The sequence below is a fragment of the Miniopterus natalensis genome, chromosome X, assembly GCF_054644295.1.
Source record: "Miniopterus natalensis isolate mMinNat1 chromosome X, mMinNat1.hap1, whole genome shotgun sequence".
In the NCBI taxonomy this organism is placed as follows: Eukaryota; Metazoa; Chordata; class Mammalia; order Chiroptera; family Miniopteridae; genus Miniopterus; species Miniopterus natalensis.
The window spans coordinates 71,516,124-71,534,213 of record NC_142103.1 but is presented as its reverse complement, the minus strand read 5'-3'; the positions used below and the strand labels follow the sequence as shown (position 1 = coordinate 71,534,213).

Genomic DNA, 18,090 nt, shown 5'->3' with positions numbered 1-18,090 from the left:
TGCGCTATGCCCTGGAGGCTTTTTTTCCCCCCTCACTACCTCCTCCGGGCCCCCAGAGTCAGCGAGAACTTCTTTCTGGGCTTCAGGGAAATGTCTGACGCCTATAAGGAAGGATCTTTAATCCCTCACTGCACCCTCTTCTTGCCTGCAACCTTGCTTCCCAGAGCGCTCTTTATTATGACGCCAGAATGAGGATGGGGGAGCTCAGCCAAAGACCCTTCTCTCTGCCCCCAAATAGAGGCAACTGGAGAGAGATGAGGAATCCATGTATATGAGCTCGGATAGCTCCCAAATTACCTCGCTGCCTTCAAGAGAAAGACAGAGGCGCCCAACTCAAATCACAGTTCTGGGGTCTTGTTCTGAGAACTCTCCCAGTCATTCCACCCCTGACTAGTCCGGAGCCTCATCAGCCCAACAACTGAAATAAATCACAATTGTAAAACTCGTCAGCTCGTCCTCTATTTCAAACAGGGTTCTCACCGCACCCCTGAAACTAAAAAGGGTCACTTAAAACCCCCTGAAACTGACTACAATTTCCTCACACTTCTGCGACTGAGCAAGGATTTGTTTCCTTCCCACCGCTCGGACACTGGCAAGCATCTTCTCCCAACCCCCCAAAACTGACGAGGTCTCCCCGTTCCCCAAAACTGACCAGGATCTCCTTAGAGATCCCAAAACTGACAGGAACATCCCTGCAGCCCGGAAACTTACGAGAATCTCTTCACACCTCCCAAACTGGCAGGAACCTCCTCACGCCCCTCACCTGACAAGAATGTCTACCGTCCCGAGCCCTACAGGGACCTCCTCATCCGCAAAGCTGCTGGAATTACTCCCGCCCGCGGAGCTCAGACCCAGCAACGCGCCGGCGGCCGGGCTCGCTCCGGAGCCACTCTGCCCGTCGCTTGGCGGAGGCTCGGCCGGCAGTTCCGGCCCCACCGGCGGCGCGCGCCGAATTCTGGGATTTTCACTGTAGCGCAGCGAACCTTGCTTGTTGGCCCCTGCGACCACCCGCTGGGTCGCTCAGCCCTGGTCGCCCAGCGATGCTTCCGGGCAGCTTTCTCCACAGCACTTCCCCAGGCCGGCCGGTAGGGCCTACTGGAGACCGTGGCTCGGGCCTAGTCCAGAGGCCGCCCGGAGACCGGGCGAGTGGTGTCGTCGCTGGACCGGCAGGAGCTCGCTGCGAGCAAACCAACGAGGAAGGAGAGGAGCCGGCGGCCAATTCTGAGGAAAATGGCCCGAAAAGTCGCCGGGCTTCTCCCGGTAGCAGTGGGAGGCAAATTCGTAGTAGTCAATAAAGTTTATTCAAAACGAGGAAGTTGAAGCGGAGAGGGGAGGAGAATACAGGGTAAACAGCTACCATACTGAGAGTGGCGGCGCTACCACAAGGAGGCGACCCGACAGCCATCTTACGAGAGCCGGCACCCGAACGCCCAGCGGCACAGATGAAGCAGGGAGGGCCACCGGCTCCCGCGAGACGTCATCGGGGCGGGGCGCGGCCTTGAGAAAGGAGGGGGCGGAACTAGGCTACCTTTGGACCGGCTCTTCTCCTCTAGGTGCCCAATGGACGCCGAGGACCTTGAGCTTAGAGGCGGGGAAGCCGCCATCTTAGACGAGGTGGTCGTTTGGCTCCATTTTGAGAGGAGCCAGAACCTTCCAAGGCAAGGAGGTTGTTAAGCACCTCCGCCATCACTACACACGCACTCTTCCCAGCCTCGTCTCCTATGAGAGGAGGCGAACTCTGTCTGCAAATTGCAAAATGAAGAGGTGGCGGTGGGGGCGGGCTTGGGCCAGGACAGAGGCGGAGTATTCCCCTCAGCTCCCGTTCAGTGAGGTCCTTTGCAGGCTAAGCTCTTTCACACGATCTCCGAGTCATGTATTCACCCTGTAAGGAAGCTCTGTTACTACCCCAAAATAGGACACAGGTTTAGGGATGACTTGCATTTCAGAGCCCGGAAACAGCCTTACACCCTCTACTACCCCCGCGCTCTGTCCTCTGTCCCTCGTTTCCTCTTTATAGCTTCTGTCAATTTCCTAGCTCCCTCCGAACTCTCTTCTCTGACCCTGTTGCTTCACTTCAGTTCAGTTCAGATACAGTTCAAATATTTCCCTGCACATGTCCCACGATTTTCTGACTCCAGCCTGAGGGCTAGGTGGGAGAAGAGATTGAATGAATGGAGCTCCACACACCTGCTTCAAGATGGCGCTGGTTTTCTCAGGCATTTTTAAATGTTCTCCAGGAATCCTCTTATTATTTCATTTTCTCAAAGGGTCCCATGCTTTAAAAAAGAAAGTGGGTGTGTGCACACCTGTTTTCTAAGTGATAGTGGGTTAGGCCCTGGGGGTACAATGATGGAAAGAGGGACTGTGCAGTGAGAAATTGCCAGACCAGGAGACAAGCTTGCAAGTCAACAATTGGAATAAACGTCCAGTAAGCACACAGATACCTCTTGCAAATTGCAAAATAAAGCTAAGAAAGTGCCTCAGCAGCCGCTTGCTGCTGTCAAGGAAGATTTCAGGGAGACTTGGAGGATACATAAAATTTCACTAAATTAACATTGCAGATAAAAGGATCAACAAATACAAATGCATGGAGACACCCGGGGAAACAGTTGAAAAATGATTATTAGATTTTATCCTGCAAGCAATAACAAACCACTAAAGGTCTCTGAGCAAGAACAGCTGAGTTACATTTGTGTCATAGCCAGAGGAAAATCAAGGTTTAGCGGCACCTGAAGCTTACAGAGTTTGCGAGGTGGAACTTCTTAAAGAAAAGAATATACGCTTGTTAATACAAAATTAGGTTCAAAGGGTAGACAGTATGAATATTTCTAGAAGCCATTCCTGGGTAATAACTATAAATACAAGTTATAACGGCCACATATAAATGTCCCACTAAACCCAAACCAAATGTGTGCCCCAAATCAACTTCCACTTATCTGGATCTCAAAAATGTCTGAGGCAGCTCCAACACCACCTGATACAAGGGGAAATGTGACCAGGGAAACTCTCAGTAAGAAGGGACAGTAGTTTTAACCAATTGTGGTTTAAATTTATTTTACAAACTTTATAAAACATGACCATGTAACCATATGGCAAGCTTATTAAGAAAGCTTTCTTAGCTTCACAAGGAGGCAGGAGGATGCCCACTTCAGCAGCACGTGTATTAAATTGGAAAGACACAGAAGAGATTAGCATGGCCCCTACACAAGGATGATGTGCAAATTCACAACATTTTCAAAAAGAAGGAGGCATAGAGGTAAGAGACTGTGGCATTAGTCATGAAAAAAAGATGACGCCCGAGTCAGGATAGTTGTAGCAGGGGTAGAAAAGGATCAGATAAGTGGGATATTTTGGAGGTTGACTAGGCAGGGCTTGGGGACTGATTGAAAATAGTGGGTGAATGAGTGAAGACTGTGTGTTCATTTCTGGATTGGGTGTCAGAGTGGATGGTGATTGAGCTGGAGTACACGAGGAAAAGCAGGTTTGGTAAGGAAGAAGAGACTAAGTTTAGTTTGGAATATGTGGAGTTAAGGTATGTGTGGAACAGTAACTCACCCAACAATTCTTTGTTGGGCATTTACTGTGCACCAGGCATGGTGCTAGGTGCTGAGGATGTAGCAGTAACGCACATAAGGTCCGGGCCTTCATGGAGCTGACATTCTGCTGGGGGGTCAGTCAGTAAATAAATACAGTTTCATTCATATATTTATTGAGCACCTACTATATACCAGGCACTGTTCTAGACACTGGGGATTCAAGGGTAAACAAAAAAGAAAAGGTCCCTGCCCTCCTGCGATTCACATTCCAGTGACGGAGACAGACAATAAAGTGAGGCAAATAAGAGAATTTCAGATTGCAGAGAGTGCTATGAAGAAAATAAAACACATTATGAGAGAAAGATTTGGATGAAAGATAGTCTATTTTAGATAGGGTGGTTAAGGAAGGCCTCTTGAAGGTGACGTGATCTGAGACCTGAATGACAAGAAGAGTTGGCCAGGGGCAAGGCAGGAGAAATAAAAAGCACAAAATACCCATTGTGGTGGGAGGGCCAGTTCAGGGCACCCTCCCAGTTACACCTCCTGAGCATTTGTGATGGACTGGGAGGAGTACAGGTGGGGCTTTGGGTGGGTTCTCCAGACATGAATGAGAGACCGTGTGTGTATCCTAAAGGGATATTCGGACAATCTAATGAAGGAGGCAAGGTTCAATGTACAATAACAAGGCTGAAAAAGGTCAAACTCTGAGTGCTAACTAGAGGTTTGAACAACATGTGTGGGAACAAATGGAGCCATAATTAATTCAAATATGTTCAGTGGGTGTGTCAGGGAAGGCTTCTCAGGAGGTGGAATTTGACCCAGGTACGTTGGTACCCACCCCTAGAAGTTCCTCCCCCGTGTTCTTAGGAGGTGAGGTGGGGGTACTGAAGGATAGATGATGGGGAAGGCAAAGCTGTCAGGGGACTGAATCTGAGGCAGTTAAATTTGCTGACAAAGAATTCTTGATATTCCCATGGATGGCAGGCAGCTGGCTGCTGCCCTGGAAGTGTGCGCTCTGGTGCCTCTCACAGCATCAGTGCATGATCTGAATTGGCTGCCATAGCATGGGGCTGTCCTGGAAACCTCCCTCCCCTACCCCACCTCCACGTAACAGTTGTAAACACTTATTTGTAATTAGGCAATAGTAAATACATTCCCATTGCAGAGATTCAAACAGGCTGAAGATCCCTGCTGACCACCACTCAGTTCCTGCTTGCTTCCCTAGAGGGAACCTCAGCGGACTCTCTTCTGATTCACCTCTGCATACATGTACATGTAATTGTTGAGATGAAAAAAATGATGAGGGCTAAAGTGAACTATAAAATACACGAGGAAAGGGGTGGGGAGCATGGGAAAGAATTACATGAGAAAGAACAGGCTTGCTCCAAAATAGACTCGAAAGTAAAAGGACAGGGAAAACAAAAGACAGAATAATGAGAAATAACATTATCTGAGAATTTACTGTGTGCTCACCACTGCTCTAAACTCTTCACATGGATTAACTCATTCAATCCTTGCAGCAGCCGTTTTGAGATAGGTACTAGTACTAGCCCCATTTTATGGGTAGGGAAGCTGAGTATAGAGACTTTCTATCACTTGCTCAAGGTCCCTTAGCCAGTATGTATCCAATCTGGGCCTTCTGGCGATCTAGGTGACCACTGTATCTGGTGTGGATTTACAGCCACTAGTGTCTCTAAGATCCATGTAATGGGGGAAGGTAATCAATGTTTCTTCGCATGATTTGAATCAGAGTAACAAGATAGGGCTTACACTCACTTGGAATAAAAACTCTCAGGATGGTCCCCCAGGTGCTAAACTAGGTAGCTGAGAACACCAGCCCACTCCTCCAGGGCCAGCTTTAGGGTTCTGCCACCTGTGCAGGACTCAGCTCCCAGGAGGGGCTTCAGGCTTAGTTTAATGCTCTGCTGTCGCCATCTTGACATTCTTAATAATTTTACCTTTGGATTTGTGTCTTGTAAGTGTAGTCCCATGTGGCAATGGAGCATACACATGAGCAGAAGAGATACACTGGGTGGCAGTGTGCACAGCCCGTGAACACGGCAAGTGGCGCACATGCTGAGCAGTTGGTCAGGCTGTCTGGCATGTACAAGCGCATCTGGGGCATTATGGGGTACCATGGGGCCCGGAGGGGAGACACTGAGTCAGTGACAGTGGTGGAAGCAGTTGCAGAAGCAGTAGTGGTGGTAACAGTGACAGGACCATAGTGAGAAGTATTCTTGCCTTTCTGCTATCAGGGTCTGATCCTGCAGCATCTGCACAAATAGTAACTCTGGCCTGAGCACTGGGAGAGCGATTGCTGGTGATCAGGGAGCAAGCCTTGCCAGTAAATTACTACAAAATTAAAGCGTACCCATGGACTTTGCAGTAAAATATATCAAAAGGTTATTAGAAATATTGGAAGAGTTCAGAATCTCTGGTTTTGAACACTGGTACAACATTGTAAAGCAAATATCCAGAGGTTTAGAAATGGAAATTAAATTTAAAGATTGTCACATTAGATACATTAGATGAAAGTGTTGGATGAACTGATTATTAATGAGGAAGACAATTTAAAAGTGTTTTCCTTGTAGTTGAAGATGCAGTGGTAGAATGAACAAACAGGCATTTTGAATTATAAATAAATCATGAAGCCATTTTTAAATTTCTTTTATGACCTTGTCTTAATCTGTTCGGGCTGCTATAATGAAAATGCCATGGATTGGGTGGCTAATAAACAAAAATTAATTTTTCCTAGTTTTGGAGGTTGAGAAGTCCAAGATCAAGGTGCTGGCAGATTCCGTGTCTGGTGAGAGCCCACTTTCTGGTCATAGATGGCCATCTTCTTGCTGTGTGGTGGAAGGCGAAAGAGCTCTTCACCGTCTCTTTCTTTTTTTTCTTTTTTTGTATCCAAAATGTGTTTATTGGGATGGTTCCCCACTCATCTTAATTGGAGGCGCTTTTAGTGCTGCTTCCTTCTGAAGGAGCATCCTTCTGTAAGCCTTGCTTTTCCTCCTGTTGGCTGACAGAGAACAGTGGAGCAACCAACACACAAAACTGCCGTTTGTGCAGGGCTAAAGACGGTGGGGATTTTATAGCATCCTCGGCATTTCACATCCATGAAGTAGGAATTGGGGCTCTGCACCAGGCGCTTCTTCTTGTGTTTCCTCTTCTCCTCTTCCGGAGAGGGATGAAGGAGATCCTTAGCAAGAGGCATATTGTCGTGGGGAGGTCGTCACCGCCAGAAAGCCACCGTCTCTTTCTTAAGGGCACTAATCTCCACCCTCAAAACCTAATCACCTCCCCAAGACCCTACCTCCTAATACCATCAACATATGAATGAGGGGTGGGACACAAGCATCTGTCTATAGTACATCTCCGCAAATTACAGGAAATGACAGAGGAAACATTAAATGTTATTATATAAATTTATATTTAAAATTAGATTTACACAAAACTGATTTGTATGAAGAGTTAAATCTTTTTAGAAAATTTTTTCCACAAGAAATCATCAGCTCTAGATGCATTAACATTTATATTTTGAAATACTTTTTCAGAAAAAAGTCCAAAGCCACCGTCCTGGACACAGGTGTCCCCTGAGCCTCTGGGATCACCTGGCATCTGGCCTCGGAGGGTGCTTCCCAGGGTGGTGATACGCTCCCCTGAAGTTCAGCCACACTGCCTTCCAGGGAGCTGCAATGGATGGGCCACCGTCAGAACTCATGGAGCCCCCTCTGAGTCAGGAGATATTTTCAGACTTGTGGAATCTACTTCATGAAAACAATGTTCTGACCCCCGCAGTCTCCCAGACAGTGAATGAACTGCTGCTGCCCCAAGGCCTTGCAAACTGTCTGGACAAAGATCCAAATGAAGCCTCCAGTACACCAGCAACTCCTGCACCAGCAGCTGCTCTCCTAGCACCAGGCATCTCCTGGCCCCTGTCATCCTTTGTCCCTTCCCAGAAGACCTACCCCGGTACCTATGGTTTCCGTTTAGGATTCCTGAATTCTGGGACAGCCAAGTCTGCAACCTGCACGTACTCCCCTACCCTCAACAAGCTGTTTTGCCAGCTGGCAAAGACCTGCCCCGTGCAGCTGTGGGTCAGCTCCCCACCCCCGCTCGACACCCGTGTCCGTGCCATGGCCATCTACAAGAAGCCTGAGCACATGACAGAGGTTGTGAGGCGCTGCCCCCACCATGAGCGCTGCTCTGACTATAGTGATGGTCTGGCCCCTCCTCAGCATCTCATCCGGGTGGAAGGGAATTCGGGTGCCCAGTATTTGGAGGACAAAATCACGTTTCGACATAGTGTGGTGGTGCCCTATAAGCCGCCCGAGGTGGGCTCGGACTGTACCACCGTCCGCTACAACTTCATGTGTAACAGCTCCTGCCTGGGGGGCATGAACCGGCGGCCCATCCTCGCCATCATCACGCTGGAGGACCCCAATGGGAATCTGCTGGGACGGAACAGCTTTGAAGTGCGTATTTGCGCCTGTCCTGGGAGAGACCGGCGCACAGAGGAAGAAAATTTCCGCAGGAAGGGGGAGCCTTGTCCCAAGCAGCCCCCTGGGAGCACGAAGCGAGCACCGCCCACCGACACTGACTCCTCTCCCCCGCCAAAGATGCCAATGGATGGAGAATACTTCACCCTTCAGATCCGAGGGCGGGAGCGCTTTGAGATGTTCCGAGAATTGAATGAAGCCTTAGAGCTAAAGGATGCCCAGGCTGGAAAGGACCCAGGGGGAAGCAAGACTCACTCCAGCCACCTGAAGTCTGAAAAGGGACAATCCACCTCCCGCCGTAAAAAAACCCATGTTCAAGAGAGAGGGACCTGACTCAGACTGACATCTCCTGCTTCCTGTCCCCCGTTGATACCCCCACCCTTGTCCCCCTTTCCTGGCATTTTTGGGGGCTTAGGAGCTTCAACCTCTGCTTGGTTCAGGTGCGCCTCAGAAAGACCCGTTGGTGGACTGCGCAGCTGGTTAAGAGGAGGGAATTTCTAAGTCCCTTCTCTGCTGGTCTGGCCAAATCCTGTCTAACATCTTGGTGAACCTCACTACCTAAGAGGAGATCTCACCCGATCCCATACCCTGGAGGATTTCATTCCTTCCAAGATCTGTTTTACTTCCCGCAAATGTGCAAGATCAGTTCCTTCTACAGTCTGTAAGTCACATCTGTATTCCTCACCCGCACCCCTCTCTTCCCCTTTTATACCACATTTTTTTATATTGGTTTCTTATTTTACAATAAAACTCTGTTAGCAAAAAATAAAAAAATAAAAAAATAAAAAAATAATTTTTCATATATCTATCCCAAAGTTGTCACAGCCAGTGGTAACAGCTGCTTTAGCAAAACGCTCCCTCTCAAAATGAAAAGTTATCAAATATTATTTGCCATCTGTGACTGATGTTGCTTTTGATTATATTGATTGATAATGAAGTTGCTAAAAATAGAAATTTTGATGACTAAATTGAATTTGAAGAAAAGCAACCCAGAAAAATTATGAACTTTGTTATATAAATTATAACAAAAATATTGTTATGCGATTTGTACATGTATGTTGTTATTCGGGTATCACTATTATCCCTATACTGTTTTATAATAACATATTTTATTTATTTATTATTATTATTATTTTTTAAATATCTTTATTGATTTTAGAGAGAGGAAAGGAGAGGGAAAGAGAGAGAGAGAGAGAGAGAGAGAGAGAGAGAGAAACATCAATGGGAGAGTCATTGATCGGCTGCAGCCCGCAACCCGGGCATGTGCCCTGACCAGGAATTCGAACCCCGATTGCCTGGATCCTAGGTCGACGCTCAACCGCTGAGCCACGCCTGGCCGGGCACATTTTAAAGGAAAAAACAATATTTTAGCACTTTAACTGCACTTCCCGCCTCTCACCTGTTTTTTTATAAAAATATGTTTTTATTGATTTTTAGAGAGAAAGGGAGAGGTATAGAGAGAAACATCTATTGGCTGCCTCCTGCACGCCTCCTACTGAGGACTCAAGTCTACAACCAGGGCATGTACCCTGACCGGAAATAGAATGGGTGACCTCTTGGTTCATGGGTTGATGCTCAACCACTGAGCCACACTGGCCGGGCTCACCTGATTTTTGAACAAGGAGTCCTCCATTATCTTTTCTGTCTTATCTTTTCTTTTTCTTTCTTCCTTAATTCTCACCCGAGGATATTTTCTCCATTGCTTTTCAGAGAGAGTGGAAGGGAGGGAGAGGAGAGAGAGAAACGTTGATGTGAGAGACACATCGACTGGTTTCCTTCTGCTCATACTGGGACCAGAGCTGGGATGAAGCCTGGAACCGAGGTATGTGCCCTTGGCTGGAATCAAACCTGGGACCTTTCAGTCCATGAGCCGATGCTCTAAACACTGAGCCAAACCGGCTAGGGCAGGAGTCCTCCATTTTCATTTTGTTTTAAATATATCTTTATTGATTTCAGAGAGAGGAAGGGAGAGGGAGAGAGATAGAAACATCAGTGAAGAGAGAGTCATTGATCGATTGCCTCCTGCATGCCCCCTCCTGGGGATCAAGCCTGCAACCCGGGCATGTGCCCTGATTGGGGATCGAAACTCGATCTCCTGGATCTTAGGTCGATGCTCAACCACTGATCCATGCCTGGCAGGGCTCCATTTTACTGTTTTGTTTTGTTTTGGTTTTTAATTTATCTTTATTGTTGAGAATATTACAGGTGTCCCATTTCCCCCCCACAATTGACCCCCTCCACTTCGCTCCCACCCCCTCCCCAGGCCTTCACCCCACTATTAACTGTGTCCATGGGTTATGCATATATGCATATAACTTCTTTGGTTAATCTCTTCCCACCCTCCACCTTCCTTCCCTCTGAAATAGGATCGTCTGTTGCATGCGTCAGTGTCTCTGGATCTATTTAGTTCGTCAGATTCTTTTGTTCATTAGCTTCTTTTTAAAGAAGACCCTTCAACTTTTCCTGTAGTCCTAGTCTGGTGGTGATGAACTTCTTTAGCTTTTTCTTATCTGTGAAGCTCTTTATTTGACCTTCAATTCTAAATGATAGCTTTGCTGGGTAGAGCAATCTTGGTTGTAGCTCCATGTTTTTCATCACTTTGAATATTTCTTGCCACTCCCTTCTGGCCTGCAAAGTTTCTGTTGAGAAATCAGCTGACAGTCATATGGGTGCTCCCTTGTAGGTAACTAACTGCTTTTCTCTTGATGCTTTTAAGATTCTCTCTTTGTCTATAACCGTTGGCATTTTAATTATGGTGTGTCTTGCTGTGGGCCTCTTTGGGTTCCTCTTGTTTGGGACCCTCTGTGTTTCCTGGACTTGTAAGTCTATTTCTTTCCCCAGGTAGGGGAAGTGTTCTGTAATTATTTTTTCAAATAAGTTTTCAATTTCTTGGTCTCTTTCTTCTCCTTCTGGCACCCCAATAATATGAATGTTGGGCCTCTTGAAGTTGTCCCAGAGGCTCCTTATACTATCTTCATATTTCTGGATTCTTTTTTTCTTTTTGCTCTTCTGGTTGGGTGTTTTTTGTTTCCTCATGTTCCAAATTGCTGATTTCTCAGCGTCCTCTACTCTACTGTTGATTCCATGTAAATTATTCTTCAGTTTGTGTAGCCTTCATTTCAAATTGGTACTTTATTATGTTATCAATTTTCTCAGTTATTTCCCTAATAGTATGCTTAAACATCCTTATAAACAAAATTCTGAACTCTGTATCTGTTAGCTTGCTTGGATCTATTTCATTTAGTTCCTCTTCTAGAGATTTCTTCTGTTCTTTTGTTTGTTACACGTTTCTTTGCTTCCACATTTTGGCTGCTTCCAGGTGTTTGTTTCTATGTATTAGGTAGAGCTGCTATGTCTCCTGGAATTTGTAGAGTGGCTTTGTGTAGTAGGTGTCCTGTAGGGTCCAGTGGCTCAGCCTCCCCAGTCACCTGAGCTGGGCCTTCTAGGTGCTCCCCTGTGTGGGCTGTGTGCACTGTCCTGTTGTAGTTGAGGCTTGGTTGCTGTTGGCATCACTGGGAGGAATTGAGCCCCTGGCCAATCAGCTGTGAGGACCAGCTGCAACTACAGCCAAAGTGCTGCTGTGTTGGAGACACCCCTATGGAGCAGGATTTACTTCAGTGGGGCTTTGGTGTTCACCAAGTGCGCCCCTTGAGTGTCACTCGTGGATGTGGTAGGGTTGTAATCCAGCGTGGTTGAGTCTGACCACCAGGTGCACTGTCTCTGGGGCCTCCTGGGAGGTGCAAAATCAGCCTGTGCCAGTTCCTTGCCCAGGGCCGCCCAGCATGAGCTACACAGCAAACCGTAGTTGGCTGCTACTTGTGCTGGGCTTGGCATTGTCCAGGAGGCCAAGCTATGAGCCAATGCAGGCTGCTGCTAGTGCCAGGCCTGGGGCCACTTATCAAGCCCTATGGGGCACGCTGCTGCTTGTTTAAGAGATTTTAGGAAAGTCCTAAGCATGAGGCTCAGGAGACCACTTGCATAAAAACGCCACTGGAAATGGCTTGGATGAGCTTGCAGGTGGGGAGAGGCAGGGCCTCCAGGAATCACAGGGCGGGGCCAAAGGTGTGAGTCAGGTGCTGGGGATTCAAATATGGCACCTGCCTGCCTGCTGAGCCATGCCTGGCCAGGCTCCACTTTATTGTTTTAAAAGACCTTCCTTATCCAAGGCACCATCATATTATCTTATCATTTTTCTCATTCTAATATAGTGCATTACACTTAGGTTTTTAATCTACCTTAAACTCGTTTCCTTCTCAAAACTCTTGCATTTCTCCTATCTGGAACTCTCTGTCCCCTGATCTTCCTATGGCTGACACCTGCTGGGCTCAGCTCAAATATTGCTTCTTCAAAGAGGGCTTCCCTGACCACTCTAACTAAATTAACTACCCACTCTCCATTAAGATGTGCCCCATTTCATTACTTTATTTTATTCAGAGATCACCTCTATCTAAAATTATCTAATGTATTTGTTTATTGTCTATCTCTTGTTAGGTTGCAGACTCCATGAGAGTAGGGACTTTGTCTTATCCCCAGGATCTGGAATGCTTTTAGCTTATGCTAGTGAATGTGATATGCTGTAGGGATGACTTAATTTTTTTCCAAAAGGATAGCTGATTGTTTTTAACACCAGGTCTCCCTTTTCTAAAGGAGAAATATTTCCATCATCCTACTTTACATTTAGTCGAGAATGGTCATGATTATTCAGTCCAGTCGTTCTCCACCCTGGTGGTATAACAGAATTACACTTGGAGATTTTTTTTTTAAATCCTCACTCGAGGATATGTTTAGAGAGAGGAAGGGAGACAGAGAAACACTGGTGTGGGAGAGAAACATTGATCCCATCCACACCCTGAATGGGGATCAAACCCGCAACCTAGGTATGTGTCCTGACCGGGAATCCAACCCACAACATTTTGGTGCATGGGATGATACTCCCACCAACTGAGCCACACTGGCCAGGCTCTCAAGTGATGCTAATGGTGCTGGACCATTGGTCAAACTTTGGTAGCAGGAAAAAAGGAGAAGAGGAAAAGGAAAAAGGAAGGAGGAGGGTGCCATGAAGATGAAAAGGAAGGGACAGATATGAGACACTTCAGAAGTAGTAGGAGTTTGGGATGAGAAATGAGCCTTGGATGACAAAGTTTTTGGCCTGGGTGATATGAGGATGCTGGTGACATTAACCAGAGATAAAGGGATCAAACTAGATGAGGAGTTATAGGAAATAATGGAAGAGTGGGAGCAAGACTTCACATTTAAACATATTGGGTTGTGATTTTCTGGGAGAGTGTTACATGGACTTGTCCAGATGACTATTTGAACTCTGTATCTGTTCAGTAGAGTTTAGTTAGGGGTTGATTTGGGAATCATCCATATAAAGGTAAGAGTTGAGGCCATGGGATTAGATGAAACTGATGAGGACGAGAATAGTGAGAAGATGGTTGAAAACAGAAACTCTGACAAATGCTAATCTTAAGAGACATGCTAACGAGGGAAAGAAATAGAGAAACAGTGCAGAAGACTAAATATTCTGAAGGGCCCTCCTACTACAGAACTGGATCCTGCATAAAACATAATTTTTATTGTATTGCTGGATGTGGGAGTTAGCAACTGCTGCATAATAAACCATCTGAAAACTCAGTGGCTTGAAACCAAACTACTTATTGCTCATGAGCCTATGGGTTGGCTATATAGCTCTGCTCATCTGGACCAGTCTTGGCTGATCTTGCCTGGGCTCACTCACATATCTGTGGTTTGCTGGTGGGTTGGCTGGGGGCTGAAAGATCTAGGGTGTTCTTGGCTGGTATAGCTGGACCATTGGATCTCTCATCCTCCAGAAGGCTAGCCCAGGCTTGTTACAGGGGTCCAAGAGTGAGCAGAAGCATGCAAGACTTCTTGAGGCCTAGGCTTAGAATGGACATAATATCACTTTTGCAAGTCTACTCACCAAAGCAAAACACAAGAGTATTCCAGATTTGAAGGGTGAAGAAACAGATGCCATATCTTAACGGGAAGAGATGCAAAAGGTGTAGATGCATGGTGATGTGAACAGCTGTAGCCATTTTTGTAATCAATTTATCATGCTGATTTTACCAGAAGTAAAAGGAGTCTTTAAAGAGCAAGCAAAGCAAAGCAAGCAAGCAAACAAACAAAGCTATGACAACATAGTAACGAACCCCAGTGAGCTGGCTGGGGAGAACAGTGCTCTTGAGGACATTTCTAAAAATGAAATAGAAGTATATCCTTGGAAATTTGAGGTGGTATTACTGGAAGAAACAAGGAAAGGCTGCTGGTCAGGTAGAAAACAGACATCAGCCTCAGAATTCAAGTGTCTAGCCTTTTTTCATGAGAACATCCTAGAAATACTTTAAATTGACATGAAACCAGTATGCACATGGGGCAACTTTTAGGACTTTGAGCTTGGACTCAAAACCAGTATGTCAACTGTGTCTTCTTTTTCATTTTTATTTAATTTTTAAAAGTTGATTTTAGAGGGAGAGAGGAAGGCAGAGGGAGAGAGAGAGAGAGAAATATCAGTGTGACAGAGAAGCATCAATCGGTTCTCTCCCATACACACCCCAACCAGGGATTGAACCTACAACCTGGGTATGTGCCCTGACCGAGACTCGAACTGGTGACCTTTTGGTGCTCAGGGTGACCCTCAAACTATAGAGCCACACCAGCAAAGGCTCAACTATGTCTTCTTAATGTATTGGAACTGTTTTCACATCTATTAGCTTGTGCTATTCTCACAACTACCTGTAAGGGAGGGAGGTTAGTAACAGGCATTATTATTCCTATTTAACACTACTTTTGAAAACAATTTTTACACTATCTTATAAAGGCGAACATTTGATGCCTTAGGTCCCAGCAGGAGACATGTGTGAAAGTATTCGTAGCAACACTAGCAGAAACAAGCCATATTTCTATTGGACAGAATGGGAGGATAAATTATGATGTATTCACACAATAAAATACTATAGAAGTGCAAATGAATTAACTACAGCTACAGCAACAACATGTTTGAGTCTTAGAGAAATCAGTTGAGTGGGAAAAGGAAGTTACAGAAAACTACATAAAAGTAGCATTTTTATAAAATTTAAAAGCAAGTGCCTGGCCGGTGTGGCTCAGTTGGTTGAGCATCATCCTATGGGCCAGGAGGTCACCGGTTTGATTCCTGGTCAGGACACATGCCCGGGTTGCGGCTCCATCCAAGGTAGGGGGTGTGCGGGAGGCAGCCAGTCGATGTTTCTCTCATCATGGATGTTTCTCTCTCTCTCTCCCTCTCCCTTCCTCTCTCTAAAATCAATAAAAAATATTTTTTAAAAAGTAAAACCTAACAAAATATTGTTCAGGGATAATTACGTATGTGATAAAACTAAAAAGAAAATAAGAGAATGAAAAAATGCAAGAGATTGATTATCTCTGGGGAAGGCAGGGAGATGGGATAGTTTTTCGGTTGGGAAGTGAGCTTGATTGTTCATTTTATTATTGAATTTCATAACACCTGTTACATAAATCCTTTTTATCAAATATTACATAATAACTTTTAAAAGCAGTTAACAAAAGGAAAGAGAAACAGGAGAGAAGTGTTGGGGAAGCCAGACTTTCAGGAAATGGACTTGGTGACTGGGAGCACACTGGTCACCTCTGGAAGCAGCCACATGTAAATGGGGAGGGCTGAAGTCAGATTACAGGCTAGGAAGGAATGTGTTATGAGGAAGTCTGGAGTGGGAGCATAAACAAGTCTTTCATTTACTCCCATCTCCCCAAACCCATGACAATAGCTAACATTTATGAAGGCTGCATTATATGCCAGGTACTTCACGTACACTGTCATTTAACCCTAACCACCACCCCCACAGGGTGGGCTAGGGGAGCTAAACTCAATGCTTATGCTATTGCCAGATTATATTCACTTCAGCTCACATACAGAGACTCCCTATGACACTGGAGTGGGAACGAAAGCCTCACTATTCCAATCCAAATTTTAGGTACAATGACTCACGTGGTTAAGTAATGGCAACCAGCCAAAAGGTGATAAATCAAGTCTACTCAGGAATGGGTAATTTCTCCCTGTGATGCTATTATTGCAACTCACCAAACTTGCCTCTCCCTTGTTCTAGGCACATAGAATTGTACTATTCCACCTCTCTGAAATTAGGTGCAATCACGTGACTTGCTTTGGGCAATGGAAAGAGAGAAGTGATGTATGACATTTTAAGCTCTAAAAGTCAGTGTGCATTTTGCTCACATGCCTTCCCCTGACTCGTGATGAGGCTTCTGTTAGTCTGAGTTTCCAAGTGACTATGGATGCCAAAGCCCCCCTGCCAATTCACGGTGGACATATATGAGCAAAAAGTATACCTTACTTATGGTATTGAGATTTGGGGGTTAGTATTGTTGCAAAGCCTAGCCTATCCTGATACACTCCCCTTTTCTAGAGTTGGAGATTATGAATGTATGAGGACTGGAGGAAATGAAAATGTATACGATGTGTACAATAAAGTGCCTAGATCTCTCTCTGACACATACATCACTTTCTGTATCTGCTCCTGCTAAATGACCATGGAATCTTTATATTTCTCACACACAAATAAAGATTAGTTGTAGAAGGTGCAAACAGAAGGTAATGTTCCAGGCTTATATTATTCTGAATGCTTGTGATTTTAGAAGGGATATTTTCATTCCGTCAAATCCACAAAAAAAGCCCTACAGACCTGGCCGGTGTGGCTCAGTGATTAGAGCATCAGCCCGTGGACTGAAGGGTCCCGGGTTTGATTCTGGCCAAGGGCATGTGCCTCTGTTGCAGGCTCGATCCCCGGCCGTGGCCAGGGTGCGTTCGGGAGGCAACCAATCGATGTGTCTCTGTCACATCGATGTTTCTCTCCCCCTTCCACACTCTTGAAAAGCAATGGAGACATTATCCCCGGGTGAGGATTAAAACAAACAAAAAAAGCCCTACAACTGGCCCTGCCTGGGTCATATACCTCTCTCACCGGGGAAGGGTAAGCCGTGTAACTGATGGTCAACCCACCTCCACCCCAACGTAAGTTGGAGCAGTTCCGGATGCCGGGCAGGCAGAAATAAGTTATCTACTTGGTCAAAACGAACTTAGATTTAGAATCCTGGTTTTTATCACTTATTAGCTGTGTATGGACTTGGGTACCACTGAATCAGTCTGCTCATATGTAAAGTGGGGATAATGCTTACTTTGCAGAGTTGTTTGAAGATTAGAAATAATGTCCAAGAGCCTAGTACCTTGCCTGGTACCTAATATGTCCTCAATAAGTGGTAACTTTTAAAAGCCATATGCTAAACATTTCCTACTATTAGATTCTGAGTCCCAACACCCAAAGATCAAAAGGCTACGAAAAGACAACTACAACCATAAGGAACCGAATATAAAACAAAGTATGTTACAAATAATAGCGTTTCATTTAAGGGTAAAGTGTTTACAAGCTTCAGTAAGCCTCTAACGATCACCTTTAGGCCCAGCTGTTCCTTTTGTAATCTGTACACACAAGGCACAGAGCAGTAAGGGAGGCCAAGCCCAGCTGGCATCACTGGGCAGAAGCCATAAGGTAAGAGTGCCTTGAGTCCTGGCTTGAGACTCTTCTCGAGCATCCCTCTATTGTTCAAAGGTGACTCAGGGCTCAACTGTTTTCAGAGACCCACTTAAAAACACATTTAAATGAGTACCATTCAATGCTGAACCTTCATATTCAATTTTGTTTTTGCCATCAACATATCCTCTGCCTCGGAAGTTTATAATCTGCTTTGCACCAGGGAACATTTTCAAAGGTGTCTTAACTGTCCTTGATTTAGTTGTCAAATATTTACTAAGTACGTGCTAGGTGCTAGGTGACAAGAAGACAGAAACAAACAAAAAAATAGAACAGAGATTGTCATGTTTAATCGTGGGGGGCAGAGATGCAGCAACATGCTACAGGGCCTGGCTCTGATGAGTCTGTACAGGGATCCCCAGTCGAGGATCAGAAAAGAATCACAAAGACATGGGGCTGAATCTTGAGGCGGGACCAAGTCAGGAATGCACG

The 18,090-nt window shown here is 45.6% G+C and overlaps 1 protein-coding gene, 1 non-coding gene and 2 pseudogenes across 3 annotated transcripts in view; 2 read left to right on the top strand and 2 right to left on the bottom strand.

Annotated features, from left to right (window-relative positions):
* PHF8 (PHD finger protein 8) overlaps positions 1–1,426 on the bottom strand; it is a 71,088-nt gene extending 69,662 nt beyond the window's left edge. The window contains exon 1 of one of the 2 annotated variants that reach the window (XM_016215180.2): positions 764–1,426. The gene's annotated coding sequence lies outside the window, so the exon portion shown is untranslated. The remainder of the gene's footprint in view (positions 1–763) is intronic. The other variant, XM_087829421.1, reaches the window with a different exon arrangement.
* A 1,713-nt stretch (positions 1,427–3,139) lies between these two features.
* LOC148090561 (U6 spliceosomal RNA) lies at positions 3,140–3,245 on the top strand. Its single transcript, XR_015713742.1, has one exon. It is a non-coding gene; the product is annotated as a U6 spliceosomal RNA (small nuclear RNA).
* Positions 3,246–6,434: 3,189 nt separating this feature from the next.
* Positions 6,435–6,775, bottom strand: LOC107538829 (small ribosomal subunit protein eS27 pseudogene; annotated as a pseudogene).
* Positions 6,776–7,106: 331 nt separating this feature from the next.
* Positions 7,107–8,378, top strand: LOC107538830 (cellular tumor antigen p53 pseudogene; annotated as a pseudogene).
* The last annotated feature ends 9,712 nt before the right edge of the window (positions 8,379–18,090 follow it).